We start from the raw sequence: 18739 nt of genomic DNA on the forward strand, positions 1-18739 counted from the left end.
TTTTTTAGGAAGGACGGATCCGGCATTCCAGTATTTTGAATGCCGCATCTTATACATTCCTATGGGAAAAAATGCCGGATCCGGCATTCAGGCAAGTCTTCAGTTTTTTTGGCCAGAAATAAAACCGTAGCATGCTGCGGTTTTATCTTTTGCCTGATCAGTTAAAAAGACTGAACTGAAGACATCCTGATGCATCCTGAACGGAATGCTCTCCATTCAGAATGCATGGGGATAAAACTGATCAGTTCTTTTCTGGTATAGAGCCCCTAGGACGGAACTCTATGCCGGAAAAGAAAAATGCAAGTGTGAAAGTACCCTAATACTGATTCTTTTTGTTCAATAGAAATTAATTTTTCAAACATGCTTTTTTTTTTTGTAAAATGAATTTTGCTGAAATTAATTTTTAAGAGCAATAAGTTATTTTTTTGTATAATTTTGGATTACATATCGCTTTTTGATCACTTTTTATATACCACTTTTTTGGGAGGTGACAAAAAACAGCAATTTCATCATTGTATATTAAATATAAGTAACATTATTCTTTTATTGATTATAGTAGTTTATTTGATGTTTTCTCAGCTTTTACTAGTCATAAGTAATTAGCTCCCTTTTCAAAAACAAAAGAAAACTGTGCCTCTGATGCCACCAGATGTAGCTATCCAATAAGTCAATTTGTGACCTTCGAAACAGGTCTTAAAGCATAACTTGGATAAAAGCTAACTTGGTGAGAGGCCTTTGTCAGACCTTTTAAGAGGCCTTAAAGGCCCCCAAATCCTGACAAAGGCCTCGCAACCTAGTTAAGCCATTTCTCTCTACTCTGTACTGATGAGGGGCAATCAACCCAAAACAGCCACCTGCAGCTGAGGTACTGGCTTAGCTGTTATTCAAGTTATGTCTCAAGGCATAAGGTCGGGCATTGACTAATATGATAGCTACCTTACATCTGATAGCATCAGAGGCTTAGCTTTCTTTTCTTTTTAGAAATGGTGCTAATTTTCATACTTTATTCCCAGAATCTGGAGGACCATTGCCTAGCCTCACACCTACTTTTTTTGTTTTTATTTTTATACTCTCTTCCTCAGTGGGCAGAATCTGAAAGTGTCGGTGAAACTGAGGGACCTGATATTCATGCCCATACCATAAATATAATAGGGACCCAGACTGTAAATATATGGTGGTTGGTCTATAACCAGTTGAGTAGGCCTGATGAGGCTGTATACTTAGTTTGAAAATGCATGTTATAATGACCATATACTGTAATTCTTTTTGAAAGTCTTCCTGACTTATATTAAACTGTTAATTTTATGAGTTCAGCAAAATACAGCGCTCATGAGTCCAATTGAATTATCCCAACCTAGCCTAACTGACAAGCTACAGCTTTCACTGAGCAATGTGAGATTTTAGCAGCAGCGGCAGAGGAGGAGACAAACTGAATGGAGCTAGTCAATCAGGCTAGGTGGGTGGAGATTGAGTTTAGCTTATGAACACTTGGACTCAACTATTGCAGTGACTGGCCGCAGGGGCGCACGTGAGGGTGGCCGGATGGGTGCAGAAGTCGTATTCACGGTTTCCTGAAGCTCCCTGGGCTGGCGTGCAGTGACGGGAAAGGCGCACCAGTTCTTTCCTTTGGGACACACTCTGGTTCTCGGGTTCTCCTACCTGATGGCAGTTGAGGTGCTTTTGATATTGCTGTTTTACAGTGAGAAGCAGGGTCCTGGTTGTTATGACGCCAGCTCCTTGCGGTGCAAATGTAGTGTGGTATAACGATGAGATCGGTGTTGGTATAACAGATCCACAGTCTCTGAACAGGGGGCCCTCCTGTCCTTACGTTATGGTGGGCACCTTGTAGCTTACAGAGTTTCCTTCACATGCAGAGGAGGCCGTAGCCAGATTAGCAGCAATTAACTTCTTTGCCAAAGTCTGCAATCCCTTTCTGTTGGCTAAACCTTTTATATATATTTTCCCTTCTGAGGGCTGGCACATAAGTTGCTTGTGGGCTGTAGGCAGTTGGAGCCAACCTTGACTAGCCTCATGGGACCTCCCTCTCCCTATACAACCTTATGGGACTTGTAGTACATGCACATAGTACATACAATACAATGATATTAACACTTTCAATGCTTTGCAGTGTATTGCAGGACACTGCACTATCTCACCCTTTAACTGGACTCATAAAATGCTAATTTTAAAATTAGACAAATAAAGATTGTACAACCATTGTAACATAGATTTTCGGTACACCAGCTTCATCAGATACAAAAGATTAATTTAATAATGTAACCTACTTATGAACACACTTGGACTCATAAACCCTTTAACAATTTTTTTTTTATATACTTTATTGAATATGAAAAAATCAAAATACATTAAAATCTATTTGACAAAAATTCCTGTCCCCAAGTTTCCACATATTCAATATAAAATACTTTCAGAAATAATTTACCAAACCCAACCCAACCCAACCCAACCCATGTATCTGCCAGGAAAGAGGAGAGAGAAAAGAATAAATAAATAAATGAATTAATAAATATTCAATCCTATGTCCCGCATAGGGGCAACTCTTCGTTCTATAAGGCTACATGCACATGACATATGATGGATGTTTTTTTAACGGCCATCACATGGCCGCCTTAAGACTAATGGTAGTCCATGGGGTTATTCACACGGATGTCAAAAAATAGAACATGTGAATGGGTCAGTTTTTAACGTCCGTTTCTCAGAAAAGCATGAGTGAAAAAAAGTCTGTTAAAAATGAACAGTTTATCCATTTTTAACTGACTTTTTTTTCACTGTCATGTGCATGTAGCCTTATAGATCTGTTCCTATCTTTTAACCACCTGGATCAAATTTGATCCAGCTTATTTTAAAATTAGACTGGAAAAGTTTCCATAAAGAATGTGCAACCATTATGACATAGATTTTCAAAGTAAGTAGACAAGCTTCATCAGATAGAAGAGATCCATCTAAGGCTACATTCACACGAACTTATTTTGTTTCCGTGTTTGTTCCGTTTTTTTCCGGATAGGATGCAGACCCATTCATTTCAATGGGTTCTGCAAAAAATGTGCTATCCGCATCCGTATGTCCGTTCCATAGCCCCGCAAAAAAAAAAAAAAAACATGTCCTGTTCTAGTCCGTTTTGAGGCATTGTTACAATGGATCCGCAAAAACATGGATGCCATACGGACGTCATCTGTTTTTTTTTTTTGCAGTTCCGCAATTTGGGGACCGCAAAACACATACGGTCGTGTGAATGTAGCCTAAAAATGTATCCAGTTTGTATTGTGAACCTTAAACAGGTCACTTTTCAGCAACTAATTAAAAGGGGTTTGTCCAGGAGTTCAGAAACTACAAGGATGAAAAAAAATAACGTATGAAATAAAGATATTTTGCACAAATGCCTTTTTTTATCCAACTGATCCACTCAGTGCTGCCCACTTGATTCTGGTTTGTAGGTCTGTCAGAGCTCAGACAGTGAGCCCTGAACTCCATTACCTGTAATGTTTTGTGGGAGGAGAGTGCCATCCTTCCCACACTAGGAGCGGACACCGCAGGAGGCAAACTGACCTTCTGGAGGAGGTATATCGATGACTGTCTCCTAGTGTGGGAAGGAGGAAGAGAGGGACTCGAGTTGTTCATTGACCAACTGAACAATAATGATTGGAACCTACGATTTGTGGGGGATATCAGTAATGAGAGTGTTAACTTTTTAGACCTGTGCATACGGATAGAAGATGGCCGTTACATGACTAAGTCCTATTTTAAGGAAACGGATGTGAACTCCTACATTGATACCAAGAGCTGTCATTACGGCCCATGGCTCAAGAACATACCGAAAGGTCAGTTTAAGAGGATGGCCCGTAATTGTACAGAGACGAGCGATTATAAGATACAGTGTGGGGTACTAAAAGATAGGTTCTTGGAGAGAGGTTATAATGAGGCTGTTTTGGATGAGTGCATCCGGAGTGTGGAGTTAGAAAAAGTGGGAGGAAAGGAACAAACTAAAGAGATAAACAAAAAGGTGGATAGGGACTATAGATTCTCCTTTGTAACCAAATTCTGCTCCATGTCCGATAATATTAAGAAAATGGTAAAAAAGAATTGGGGAATTCTAAGGAATGACCCGATATTAGGAAAAACGATACCAACGAATCCCTCCTTTATTTTTAAAAAAGCAGCAAGTATCAGAACAAAACTTGTGCACAGTGCCATCCCCCCAATAAATAGTAAGACCCAAAAAAATGGAGGAAAATTCACCTGGTGCGGATTTTGCGCAGGATGTAAGAACCGGAATTCGAAAGAACGGCAGAGATACACCAATTCTATAACATCAAAAAAGAATGGGGCTGATTTCCGTATTAGAGGAGATTGTTCGTGTGAAAAAGAGGGTATGGTATACGTGCTGGAGTGCCCTTGTGGGCTCCAGTACGTGGGCAGGACGGTCAGGAAACTGAAAGTCAGAATACAGGAACATCTACGTAATATAAAAAAAGGCCTGATGACCCACAGTGTATCAGCACATTTCAAATTAAAGCATGATAAAAATCCGCGAGGTTTAATATTTGTGGGAGTAGAAAGTGTTAAACATCATTGGCGAGGAGGGGATGCTTTGGCACAGATTAATAAGAAAGAGGTGGAGTGGATCTATCAATTAGGGACCCTACAACCAGGAGGGCTCAATATCGAATTTGATTTGAAACCTTGTATACTGTAACTTGTTCCATTATCGTGATCTGGCTCTCCACCACCGCGCCTCCAAAGGACCTGTGGGTGACGTCGTGGGGGTGGAGTGACGATGCCCCAATAGACGCGCGCCAGGGGAGGGAGGCGTGGTTGAGGATACCCGGATTACGCTATAGGAGGAATTAGGTGGAGATTGTTGGATATAAGATCCAGGAGTGGGCAGTTTAGGGGACAGTTATATATCTACTATATGCTTTAGTAGTTTGTCCGCACCCATGGCAGCATCTGTCCTTCTTTTGCTTGGCTTCTCAAGGACCTGTGGGTGACGTCATGGTGCCCGGACCGTTTAATTGGGCGGTGCTGTCACATGCTATGCACGACAGAGGAGGGAGGCGGGGTAAGGGATACCGGGATGACGCTATCAAGAAAGGGTGGGGACACCAGCATTATGCACTAGGAGTGGGTGGATACAAGGAACGGCAATGTAGATTTTGGGTATGTGATGATATAATTATAATGCGAATAAGGCTGTAACTTAATATGTAATGGTGCGGCAACCAAAGGATATATATGTGGTTTATTTTTGTAATAGAGGGAATTGGTCCCCTATTTTTGATCTATGTCTTTTATTAATGTTTTATATGTTTTATGTATGATTTTATGAAACAGGAAGGAATTGGTCTTTACTTTTAGATCTAATGTGTTTGTGAATGCATAAAGGAATGTCAATGATAAAATAAGAATGTGAGATGTACAACTGTGTTTTAGTAACTGCTGCATGTTCCGGAACTACACCGGTTAACTGATTAAGAGCAGCTGGGCTATTTAAGGGCCTGAGTGCAAGCCTGCACAGTAGATGCCCCTGAGGAAGCGAGGCAGCGAAACCCGGGTCGGGCAGGAACCTGACGTTCTGACATTTGTATTATATGCTTTTTGTCTACCAACTCTTGTGAGTATAATAAAACCTTTTAAGAAAAAACTGCAAAGGGTGCTTCACTATTCTGCCTATCCCATTTGAACCCTTAGAGGAGGAGATCTTTTGAAGATTGGATCCTTTGGGTGTTGGGAAAAAGGGGCTCATCCTCTGCCATCCACGTTTATCGGGAGACTCGGTTCAGAGCAGCGCGGTTCCAAAACCCTTCATACTGTAATGTTTTGTGTCTGCACTCGTACATGCCTACGGTGCAGGTGTATTCAGCACCTACATGGGATGGCACATGTTTGACCTTCATCAATGCTGGGGCTCCTGCACATTCTCTCAGCAGATATGCATATTTTACGTCTGCTCCTTTACTGTGATAAACATTGTTGATGACACAAATATGAGCAGAGCATACCTGGCAGACAATATCACATGCTGGTTGTATGACACATAATATTGGGTAAGAATGGATGGGTTGAAATCTGATCATTTGACCCACTTGAGATCATGAGGTAAAATAAAAGTGAGCAAATTATCCACCTAAAACTGTAACAGTGTGCACTTTTATACCACTAATATGCCTTTTTACTGGCTAAACAACTGGCTTTAATCAATAATTACATGTTCCCAAAATGGTGCATTAAAAACGATAACTTGTCCTGCAAAAAAATAAGACCTCATACAAGTACATTGATGAAAAAACTAAAAGGTTCTAGCTCTTGGAATGCGATTTAAAAAAAATGCACGTGGTCACTAAGGGTTTAAATTAAACTATTTACTGTAAACTATTTACTGTAGTCCAAAATATTCTTGAAAGTTTCGTAGACCATCATATCTATTTTACTCCATTTACACCCAAATAGCACAAACCTGTTAGATGACCTAGAGGTATTATTGAAAGCAGGTCATTGTTACCCCAGATGACTTGATTAACTATTGATTTCGTGTTAGACTGCGCACACATTGATCATGCCACTTTTCACCTTCATATCATTGCTCTCTTCACAATACATTACAAAAAAATGTTAATTCCTGTAAATCTCCCATTACTTTACAGGTGCCGTATACGCTTCACTTAGAATGGTGTCAGGTTCCATGAATATCAGCTAGCTGAGAGCTGTCACTGCAGTTATTCTGATCATTATCAAAAAGAATGATGAGTAGAACCAGTTGGCTAACCTAATGTTAATCCTTCTCAAGCTTGTGTCAGAGATTGATGGCTATGTACTAATAGATGTCATGCTACAAGATACTTTCCATTGTAGACAAAGTTTTCAGCCAGTTGTTTGACCAGCCAGTAGGGTGTCAGTAAGGTGTTAGTTGCATAAAATGTGAAAAGTATAGACAGTCAATGCAAAAGAAAATATAGATAGACATTTTATACTATATACAGTATATACTACCGGTATATATACTGTATAAATGTGTATATATATATATATATATCTGTATATATATTCTCTATCTTTCTCTCTCTCTATATATATATATATATATACAAACCGGATTCCAAAAAAGTTGGGACACTAAACAAATTGTGAATAAAAACTGAATGCAATGATGTGGAGATGGCAAATGTCAATATTTTATTTGTAATAAAATGTAGATGACAGATCAAACGTTTAATCCGAGTAAATGTATCATTTTAATTTGATTCCAATTTTCACGGTGTCAACAAATCCCAAAAAAGTTGGGACAAGTAGCAATAAGAGGCTGGAAAAAGTAAATTTGAGCATAACGAAGAGCTGGAAGACCAATTAACACTAATTAGGTCAATTGGCAACATGATTGGGTATAGAAAGAGCTTCTCAGAGTGGCAGTGTCTCTCAGAAGCCAAGATGGGTAGAGGATCACCAATTCCCACAATGTTGCACAGAAAGATAGTGGAGCAATATCAGAAAGGTGTTACCCAGCGAAAAATTGCAAAGACTTTGCATCTATCATCATCAACTGTGCATAACATCATCCGAAGATTCAGAGAATCTGGAACAATCTCTGTGCGTAAGGGTCAAGGCCGTAAAACCATACTGGATGCCCGTGATCTCCGGGCCCTTAAACGACACTGCACCACAAACAGGAATGCTACTGTAAAGGAAATCACAGAATGGGCTCAGGAATACTTCCAGAAACCATTGTCAGTGAACACAATCCACCGTGCCATCCGCCGTTGCCAGCTGAAACTCTACAGTGCAAAGAAGAAGCCATTTCTAAGCAAGATCCACAAGCTCAGGCGTTTTTACTGGGCCAGGGATCATTTAAAATGGAGTGTGGCAAAATGGAAGACTGTTCTGTGGTCAGACGAGTCACGATTCAAAGTTTTTTTTGGAAATCTGGGACGCCATGTCATCCGGACCAAAGAGGACAAGGACAACCCAAGTTGCTATCAACGCTCAGTTCAGAAGCCTGCATCTCTGATGGAATGGGGTTGCATGAGTGCGTGTGGCATGGGCAGCTTGCATGTCTGGAAAGGCACCATCAATGCAGAAAAATATATTCAGGTTCTAGAACAACATATGCTCCCATCCAGACGTCATCTCTTTCAGGGAAGACCCTGCATTTTTCAACAAGATAATGCCAGACCACATTCTGCATCAATCACAACATCATGGCCGCGTAGGAGAAGGATCCGGGTATTGAAATGGCCAGTCTGCAGTCCAGATCTTTCACCTATAGAGAACATTTGGCGCATCATAAAGAGGAAGGTGCAACAAAGAAGGCCCAAGACGATTGAACAGTTAGAGGCCTGTATTAGACAAGAATGGGAGAGCATTCCTATTTCTAAACTTGAGAAACTGGTCTCCTCGGTCCCCAGACGTCTGTTAAGTGTTGTAAGAAGAAGGGGAGATGCCACACAGTGGTGAAAATGGCCTTGTCCCAACTTTTTGGGGATTTGTTGACACCATGAAATTCTGATTCAACATATTTTTCCCTTAAAATGGTACATTTTCTCAGTTTAAACTTTTGTTCCGTGATTTATGTTATATTCGGAATAAAATATTAGAAGTTGGCACCTCCACATCATTGCATTCAGTTTTTATTCACGATTTGTATAGTGTCCCAACTTTTTTGGAATCCGGTTTGTATATGTACATCAGGGGCATAGCTAAAAGCTCATGGGCCCTAGTGCAAGAGTTCAGCTGGGGCCCCCCTTCCCTCAGTGCTTGTTGGAAAGAGGCAGGGGAGCACATAGCCTTCCTGCTGCCTGAGGCAAACATTGAAAGGGCACCCCCTCATGCCAAATTCTTGACCTAACCCCTTCCCTCCAGCCAGAGGTGTAAATTGACCAGCATGCACTTTCTATAATGCCAGTGTCTTATGTGGCACAAGGGTCTTTGGGCCCCTCAGGCTCCTGGGCCCGGTAGCGACTGCTACCTCTGCACCCCCTATAGCTACGCCCCTGATATACATATATATGCAGTGGATATAAAAAGTCGACACACCCCTGTTATAATGTCAGGTTTCTGTGATGTAAAAAAAATGAGACAAAGATAAATCATTTCAGAACGTTTTCCACCTTTAATGTGACCTATAAACTGTACAACTCAATTGAAAAACAAACTGAAATCTTTTAGGCCGAATGCACACGTCCGTGGAACACGGTCTGTGTGATACCGGCCTGGATTTCTTCTGAGTGCAGGAGCGCACGGCGTCATTGGTTGCTATGACGCCGTGCGCTTCCTGCTGCCGCCGCAGTACAGTAATACACTGGTATGATCTATACCAGTGTATTACTGTACTGCGGCGGCAGCAGGAGGCGCATGGCTTAAAAGATTTCAGTTTCCAGGCCAGTATCACACGGACCGTGTTCCACGGACGTGTGCATTCGGCCTTAGGTAGAGGGAAGAAAAAATATAAAAATAAAATAATATGGTTGCATAAGTGTACACACCCTTAAACTAATACTTTGTTGAACCACCTTTTAATTTTATTACAGCACTCAGTCTTTTTGGGGATGAGTCTATCAGCATGGCACATTTTGACTTGGCAAGATTTGCAAAAACACTCCAAATCTGTCAGATTGCGAGGGCATCTCCTGTACACAGCCCTCTTTAGATCACCCCACAGATTTTCAATCGGATTCAGGTCTAGGCTCTGGCTGGGCCATTCTAAAACATTAATCTTCTTCTGGTGAAGCCATTCCTTTGTTCATTTGGATGTATGCTTTGGGTCATTGTCATGCTGAAAGATGAAATTCCTCTTCATGTTCAGCTTTCTAGCAGAAGCCTGAAGGTTTTGTGCCAATATTGACTGGTATTTGGAACTGTTTATAATTCCCTCTAGCTTAACTAAGGCCCCAGTTCCAGCTGAAGAAAAACAGTCCCAAAGCATGATGCTGCCACCACCATGCTTTACTGTGGATATGGTGTTCTTTTTTTGATGTGCAGTGTTGTTTTTGCGCCAAAGATATCTTTTGGAATTATGGCCAAAAAGTTCAACCTTGGTTTCATCAGACCATAACACCTTTTCCCACATGCTTTTGGGAGACTTCAGATGTGTTTTTGCAAAATGTAGCCTGGCTTGGATGTTTTTCTTCATAAGAAAAGGCTTTCGTCTTGCCACTCTACCCCATAGCCCAGACATATGAAGAATACGGGAGATTGTTGTCACATGTACCACACAGCCAGTACTTGCCAGATATTCCTGCAGCTCCTTTAATGTTGCTGTAGACCTCTTGGTAGCCTCCCAGACCAGTTTTCTTCTCATCTTTTCATCAATTCTGGAGGGTCGTCCAGTTCTTGGTAATGTCACTGTCTCCAGTTCTTCACTGTGTTCCATGGTATATTTAATGCCTTGGAAATTCTTTTGTACTCTTCTCCTGACTGATACCTTTTAACAATGAGATCCCTCTGATGCTTTCGAAGCTCTCTGTGGACCATGGCTTTTGCTGTGGGATGCGACTAAGAAAATTTCAGGAAAGACCAACTAGAGCAGCTGAACTTTATTTGGGGTTAATCAGAGGCACTTTCAATGATGGCAGGTGAATGCTGACTCCTATTTAACATGATTTTGAATGTGACTGCTTAATTCTGAACACAGCTACATCCCCAGTTATAAGAGGGTGTGCACACTTTTGCCACCACATTATTTTAGTTTTTTTTGTGTTCTTCCTTCCACCTAAAAGATTTCAGTTTGTTTTTCAATTGAGTTGTACAGGTTATAGGTCACATTAAAGGTGGAAAAAGTTCTGAAATTATTTCTTTGTCTCATTTTTTTACATCACAGAAACCTGATATTTTAACAGGGGTGTGTAGACTTTTTATATCCACTCTCTCTATATATATAGTACATAACCAAGAGTTAACATGTCACTGTGTAAATTGGCATGCAGTTTCCCCATTGAAATCAATTCATGTGTTGACTGTGTGGATTTTAGGCATGGAATCCTCATCAAAATCCACATAAAAAAAGCTGTGAGTTAGCTGAGCTTTAGGATACCAGTACACATTTAGGTTAGGCCTCATGCATACAACCATGGCGCCGCCATGCCCATGTGGGTCCACAAAACTGGGCACCGTCCATTAATATAGCATTAAATCATAAAGTGTAATAATTTATAACAAAACAAAATACAATATGCTGCTGGGTCCTAGCAAAATATAGTCATTTGATAAACTTTAGAGTATCGTGGTAATGAGCAATACGCTACAAGGTCGATCCAAAAGAATAGTGGATTATCCCGACTGTGAGGTAAGTAGCCAGTATAAATCAATTGTTGTGATAATCAAAGTAAAAGTTTATGCTGTGTTTGTCTTGATAGCACAGGCAGGGCCGGTACAAGGCAGGGGCCGAAGGAGCGGGTGCCCTGGGCGCTACCATTTGCGGACAGGAGGGGGGCGCAGGTGAAGTGCCAGCAGCAGTGGCGTCGCCAGGGGGGGGCCAGAGGGGGCCACGGCCCCCCCTACATCATGCTGTGCCCCCCCATGTGCCCCCCCAACTAAAATGACCCCCCCCCCCCCCCAAGTGAGCAGCCGCCGCCGGGCACAGGGAGATGAGCGCTTCCATTGCGCTCATCTCCATTGTAAACTGTCTGTGCCAGCGAGGTGCAGGGGAGGGAGAGGCGTGTCCCTTCCCTTTCCTCTGATAGGCTGCAGGCAGGCACCGAAGTGGAGGAGAGGCCCCGCCCCCTAATTACTCCTGTTTACCTTTCTAAAGCTAAAGGACCTTTGATGATGTCATCACAGGTCCTGTAAGGGAACTGCACAGTGTAAAGTGTAGTTCCCAGGTTAGAACAGTGCATCTGCCAGGACCTGTGATGACATCATCTTCAACATCACAGGTCCTGCAGAATCTAGCAAAGGAACTGCACCAAAAATGGTGTAGTTCCTAGGTTTCAAAGGTACATCTGCCAGGACCTGTGATGACATCATCACAGGTCCTTCAACCCCTAACAGCAAGTATTAAAAGTTCACAAGCAGCTCTGTATTGATCCATACAGACTGGAATGGAGAGGTAAGAGGAGGTCCTCCACTTTTCATCATTTACCCCCCCCCCCCCCTCCATGCCCTGTTTTTACTCATTGCTCACTCATGTATACTACTTCAGACAGTTACCACTACCTCATGTACCTCACAGTGACTATAATGCATAACTGACCACATATTTCTATAAACACTGCATCTACAGTATTATACCTTCTATGTGTCACATCAATACACTGCTCTGTATATATATATATATATATATATATATATACACACACATACATGCACACACACTGAATATATTACACAGTATTATACATGCAATATGTACAGATATATAGTATATACCGCAGTGCACTGATATGTGAGGTATGAGGTATAATAGATGCTGTGTGTACAGATATCAGTACACTTCTGTATATACTATATATGTGAGGTACGAGGTATAATAGATGCAGTGTGTACAGATATATAGTATATACAGCAGTGTACTGATATGTGAGGTACGAGGTGTCAATACACTGCTGTATTTACTATATACCTGTACACACTGCATCTATTATACCTCGTACCTCACATATTACACTACTGTATATACTGTATACACTGCATATATTATACCCCGTACCTCACATATCAGTACACTGCTGTATATACTATATACCTGTACACACTGCATCTATTATACCCTGTACCTCACATATCAGAACACTAGGGAATATACTATATACCTGTACACACTGCATCTATTATACCGCGTACCTCACATAACTGTACACTGCTGTATATAATATACATCTGCATCTATTATACCTCTTTTGTGTGCCAGGGCTGTTTTGTAATCCCATTCCGGCCCTGATGGCATAAATTATAAAACGCAGCAGCAAGAATAGTTCATGGAACAAAGGGAGGGGCTATAAAAGGGGAATGGGGGCCCAATTTAGATTCCTGCTATGGGGCCCAGTGATTTTTATGTACGCCCCTGGCTGCAGGCACTAGGCCGGCAGCCTATCAGAGGCCGGCGCAATGACGTCATCGTGCCGCCTGAGCCTTACATTACAGCGTGGGACACAGGAAGAGGCTGCATCGCATCGCTGACACTTAGGTAAGTATAAGTGTTTTTTTTTTGTTTTTTTTTACAATAGTGTTACTGGCACATTGGGGGGGCTTATTACAAAACTGGCACATGATGATGGGGGGGACTTTATACTGGCACATGATGATGGGGGGGAACTTTATAGTGTCTGTGACTTTCAAAGTCCCACAGTCCTTTGTTCTATTGCTTTAAGTATATTCTTGTTTTGAAACAACATTGATTCTTTCTTAAAAACGGGGGGGGGGGGGGGGGGGGGCGCAGTTTGCCATCTTCGCCCTGGGCACCAAATGGCCTTGTCCCAGCCCTGAGCACAGGCTTGTATTGTAATCAATTAGTGTTAAATATATGCAGGGTGATGGTTCTGTTGCTCCTTCCATGTTGGCTATAATAAAGAATCAAATGTGATGAAAGCCACTTACTGTAACTCTCAGACCGGAAGAAACACAGCAGCTGAGTTGAATGGATGGTTCACAAACATAGTTGGCACCTTAACGACCCTTGTGGACAATGCAGAAAAGTAAAACGTAACTGTACCTGTGCATCTAAGTTTGAAGAGCAAGTTACTCTCCTTACACAACAGTTTATTGCAAAACAGTACCCCGAAAATAAACAGTCTCTAGAGAGTGTACAATCATTGTTAAGGGAAACATGTTTCACTAATAAAGGGGTGGATCCACAAGTCTGTCTATTATAAGTCTAATATTAGTCTAAAAGAAGTGTATAACACTCAGTATAATCAGTAAATATATCTTTGCTATAGGACTGGTTACATTTACATTTATACCTAAGTACCAAATTATGGTACTTATCTTATTTTACATAATTTTTTCCCTGCTGGTACTGCGTTAAAATTTGTGCACTTGGTCATAGAATATATCTCATATTTATTCAAGTGAGCCCTCTATAGTTTCTTATTCATAAATTTACAAACATGGGCGAAATGAAAAATTCTATTTAGAAAAACCTTTAGGTCCTTCTTTCTTTCACACACTGAGGGAATTTCAAGACGGCCTTTTCTCATGATTGAGATAGTAACTGGCATAGATTTCAGATGTTTTTCGTAGCATAAAACTGGAGTAGGTAATCCTAAATGTGTTGGGCCATGTGAGCTCCCCCCCCCCCACTTTTTTTTAAAAGTGATGAACGTGGTGTAAAAGGGAAAATAGTTGCATTTGTTTGCGTAAAGCCTCATTCACATGTCAGTGTTTCACGGACATGTGCTGTATGTGTTCTCCACGGACAGCACACGTCCCCATTCACTTTAGGCTACATGCACACGACAGATGTTTTTTGCGGTCCACAAATAGCAGATCCGTGTTCCTGTTTTTTTTACTTCCACATCCGTTCCGTTTGTCCGCAAATTTTGTAGGTTGTGTTTCTGAAGGCTGTAATTCTTATAATTTAATATATACAGGTTTCCCAGCAACCATCCGCAAAAAAACCGGATGCGGATGACATACAGATGGCTTCCGTTGGTCATCCGCATTTTTTTTCTGGACCCCTTGACTTCAATGGGTTCGCAAAACGTTTATTGCGGACAAAAATAGGACATGCAATACTTTTTTTGCAGACGGGAAACACAGACAGCGGACATGGAAAAGAAATGGTTGACTACACTGCAATTTTAACGGCTCCATAGAAATGCATGGGTAACCATCCGATCAGCCCAAAAAAAATGAACGGACGCAGAGAAAAACAACTGTCGTGTGCATGTAGCCTTAAAGGGACACTGACAGGCCAAATCAGCATATATAGTTAGATTTATGACATTACAGGTCTTATAGAGTCTTTTAAAAGCATATAAATATCCCCCCTGTCCACCTTATAAAGAGCGAAATATAAAGTTTTATAACCTGCTTGTCCGGTCAGCAATCTGCCCAAGGGGCGGCGTTTCATGTGAAAATGCGCCCAGCTAGCCGCTCCCAACTGCCGTTCTTAAGCCCCGCCCAGCTCATCATTATTCACTTCGCTGGGCGGCGGCTAGAACTCTCCCCAGTCCCGATCCTGCGCATGGGCAATTCAATCCTCTGGGCATCGTTCATGCCCAATCTTCTGGGCCCCGCCGTGGTTAGATCGCGCATGCGTACACACACAGCCTGCCTGCGTCTTGGAGGCAGCTGCAGCCTCAGCCTCAGCCATGCACTGTTCAGAGCAGCGCTTCAGAGCACTGCTCACTCACATCGTCAAAGGGGTTAATAGTGCGTCCCAGAGGATTGAATTGCCCATGCGCAGGATCGGGACTGGGGAGAGTTCTAGCCGCCGCCCAGCGAAGTGAATAATGATGAGCTGGGCGGGGCTTAAGAACGGCAGTTGGGAGCGGCTAGCTGGGCGCATTTTCACATGAAACGCCGCCCCTTGGGCAGATTGCTGACCGGACAAGCAGGTTATAAAACTTTATATTTCGCTCTTTATAAGGTGGACAGGGGGGATACTTATATGCTTTTAAAAGACTCTATAAGACCTGTAATGTCATATATCTAACTATATATGCTGATTTGGCCTGTCAGTGTCCCTTTAATGTGTATATTCAGACATCAGTGTTTTAGCACTGTCCGTGGGTCAGTGTTTTTAGCACAGATACATGCTCTATTTTGTCCGTGTTCACGGATCCATCACGTCTATTATAGTCTATGGGTCTGCGAAAGCCACAGATGCAACATGGACGCCATCCGTGTTGCATCCGTGTTTCACAAATCATTAACAAGAGATGCTTCGAAAAAAAAAATTCAGCTGTTTAGTGTTAGTGAAACACGGATGCAACACGGACAGCAAAAAACGAACACACGGACCCAACACGGATCCTTCACGGACAGCTTCACGGATGCATCACTGACCACCTGCTCACGGATTTGAGCATGGACACAGACTTATAAATGAGGCTTAAAACATTGTTTTCTTTTGTTTTTTTTTGGGGGGGGGGGCGGAGCCAACGGAGCATGGTGCAGGACGCTTGAACTCAGAGCTCCTCACCACACCACCCGGCTTATTAGCTAAAATAGCGTTTACTACTGCCGAACCATGGGCAAACTCAGTAAAGAAAGAGGGAGAGACTCGGAGGCCACCCCGAGGGTCAAGAAATCTCGTGGGGACATGAACAAGTTCTTCCAAAAGAAGCTGTCCTTAATGGCCGAACGCAGCAAAATGGCGCCGGCTGATTACAGCGATGCGGCGCATGAAGATGAAGACTCTGATGGCGCGAGTTCCTGCGCTCACTCTGAACCACCAGATCGGGAGGACCCGATGCCTATCACCAGATCCTTCTTAAAGCACACACTGGCACAAGCTCTTTCGCCAGTCATGAAGGAATTGGCTGACATAAAATCAGAGGTGACACACATGGGGCACAGAGTGGAAACATTAGAAGAGTCACAAGCTTCAGTCATCCAGCACAGCAAAGGCATGCAATCACAGATGCAAGTGCTTCGCTCGCAGGTCAACAATGCTTACCTGTATCTTGAGGACAAGGAAAATCGGGGTCGGCGGAAGAATGTGCGGCTGAGAGGAATCCCCGAGTCAGTTCCCCCTGACGAGCTGATGGAAGCCGTGTATTCGCCATGCTGCTGGGACCAGAACATGCGGCAGCCATTACAATAGAAAGGGCTCATAGAGCATTACAATCGAAACCTCCTGCAGGTGATCCCCCCAGGGACACCATTTGTGTCTTACTTAAGATCTGCGTAAGATCTGGGAGGCATTAGATATCGCAGAGGATGGAAATTCCACCCTGGTTGCTGATTTTGATGAACTTCCCAAGTTAACCGTTCCTTCTCCATGGAACCGAGTGGGGAAGTTCAAATCCCCACAGAAGAGAGCTGATCCAGCGGACTGAGGTCCTTCACGTGAGACTTTCATGACAATGTCTAACCTTTTACTTTTCAGGGTCGAGTGAAGGGACTTGTTATCATGGTTGTCTATTGTTAGTATGCTTACAGGGAGTGCAGAATTATTAGGCAAGTTGTATTTTTGAGGATTAATTTTATTATTGAACAACAACCATGTTCTCAATGAACCCAAAAAACTCATTAATATCAAAGCTGAATATTTTTGGAAGTAGTTTTTAGTTTGTTTTTAGTTTTAGCTATTTTAGGGGGATATCTGTGTGTGCAGGTGACTATTACTGTGCATAATTATCAGGCAACTTAACAAAAAACAAATATATACCCATTTCAATTATTTATTTTTACCAGTGAAACCAATATAACATCTCAACATTCACAAATATACATTTCTGACATTCAAAAACAAAACAAAAACAAATCAGTGACCAATATAGCCACCTTTCTTTGCAAGGACACTCAAAAGCCTGCCATCCATGGATTCTGTCAGTGTTTTGATCTGTTCACCATCAACATTGCGTGCAGCAGCAACCACAGCCTCCCAGACACTGTTCAGAGAGGTGTACTGTTTTCCCTCCTTGTAAATCTCACATTTGATGATGGACCACAGGTTCTCAATGGGGTTCAGATCAGGTGAACAAGGAGGCCATGTCATTAGATTTTCTTCTTTTATACCCTTTCTTGCCAGCCACGCTGTGGAGTACTTGGACGCGTGTGATGGAGCATTGTCTTGCATGAAAATCATGTTTTTCTTGAAGGATGCAGACTTCTTCCTGTACCACTGCTTGAAGAAGGTGTCTTCCAGAAACTGGCAGTAGGACTGGGAGTTGAGCTTGACTCCATCCTCAACCCGAAAAGGCCCCACAAACTCATCTTTGATGATACCAGCCCAAACCAGTACTCCACCTCCACCTTGCTGGCGTCTGAGTCGGACTGGAGCTCTCTGCCCTTTACCAATCTAGCCACGGGCCCATCCATCTGGCCCATCAAGACTCACTCTCATTTCATCAGTCCATAAAACCTTAGAAAAATCAGTCTTGAGATATTTCTTGGCCCAGTCTTGACGTTTCAGCTTGTGTGTCTTGTTCAGTGGTGGTCGTCTTTCAGCCTTTCTTACCTTGGCCATGTCTCTGAGTATTGCACACCTTGTGCTTTTGGGCACTCCAGTGATGTTGCAGCTCTGAAATATGGCCAAACTGGTGGCAAGTGGCATCTTGGCAGCTGCACGCTTGACTTTTCTCAGTTCATGGGCAGTTATTTTGCACCTTGGTTTTTCCACACGCTTCTTGCGACCCTGTTGACTATTTTGAATGAAACGCTTGATTGTTCGATGATCACGCTTCAGAAGCTTTGCAATTTTAAGAGTGCTGCATCCCTCTGCAAGATATCTCACTATTTTTGACTTTTCTGAGCCTGTCAAGTCCTTCTTTTGACCCATTTTGCCAAAGGAAAGGAAGTTGCCTAATAATTATGCACACCTAATATAGGGTGTTGATGTCATTAGACCACACCCCTTCTCATTACAGAGATGCACATCAACTAATATGCTTAATTGGTAGTAGGCTTTCGAGCCTATACAGCTTGGAGTAAGACAACATGCATAAAGAGGATGATGTGGTCAAAATACTCATTTGCCTAATAATTCTGCACGCAGTGTATATCTATGTCTAGAATTACATCAACCGGGGTCATAGAAAGCTGCGCTATCATAGGATATGGATGTATGCACAGTTAATGGTTAATGTTTTTCACATCATTTGTTCATGTGGACGACTAAGTC

Source organism: Bufo bufo, chromosome 2 (genome assembly GCF_905171765.1).
Source record: "Bufo bufo chromosome 2, aBufBuf1.1, whole genome shotgun sequence".
Lineage (NCBI taxonomy): Eukaryota > Metazoa > Chordata > Amphibia > Anura > Bufonidae > Bufo > Bufo bufo.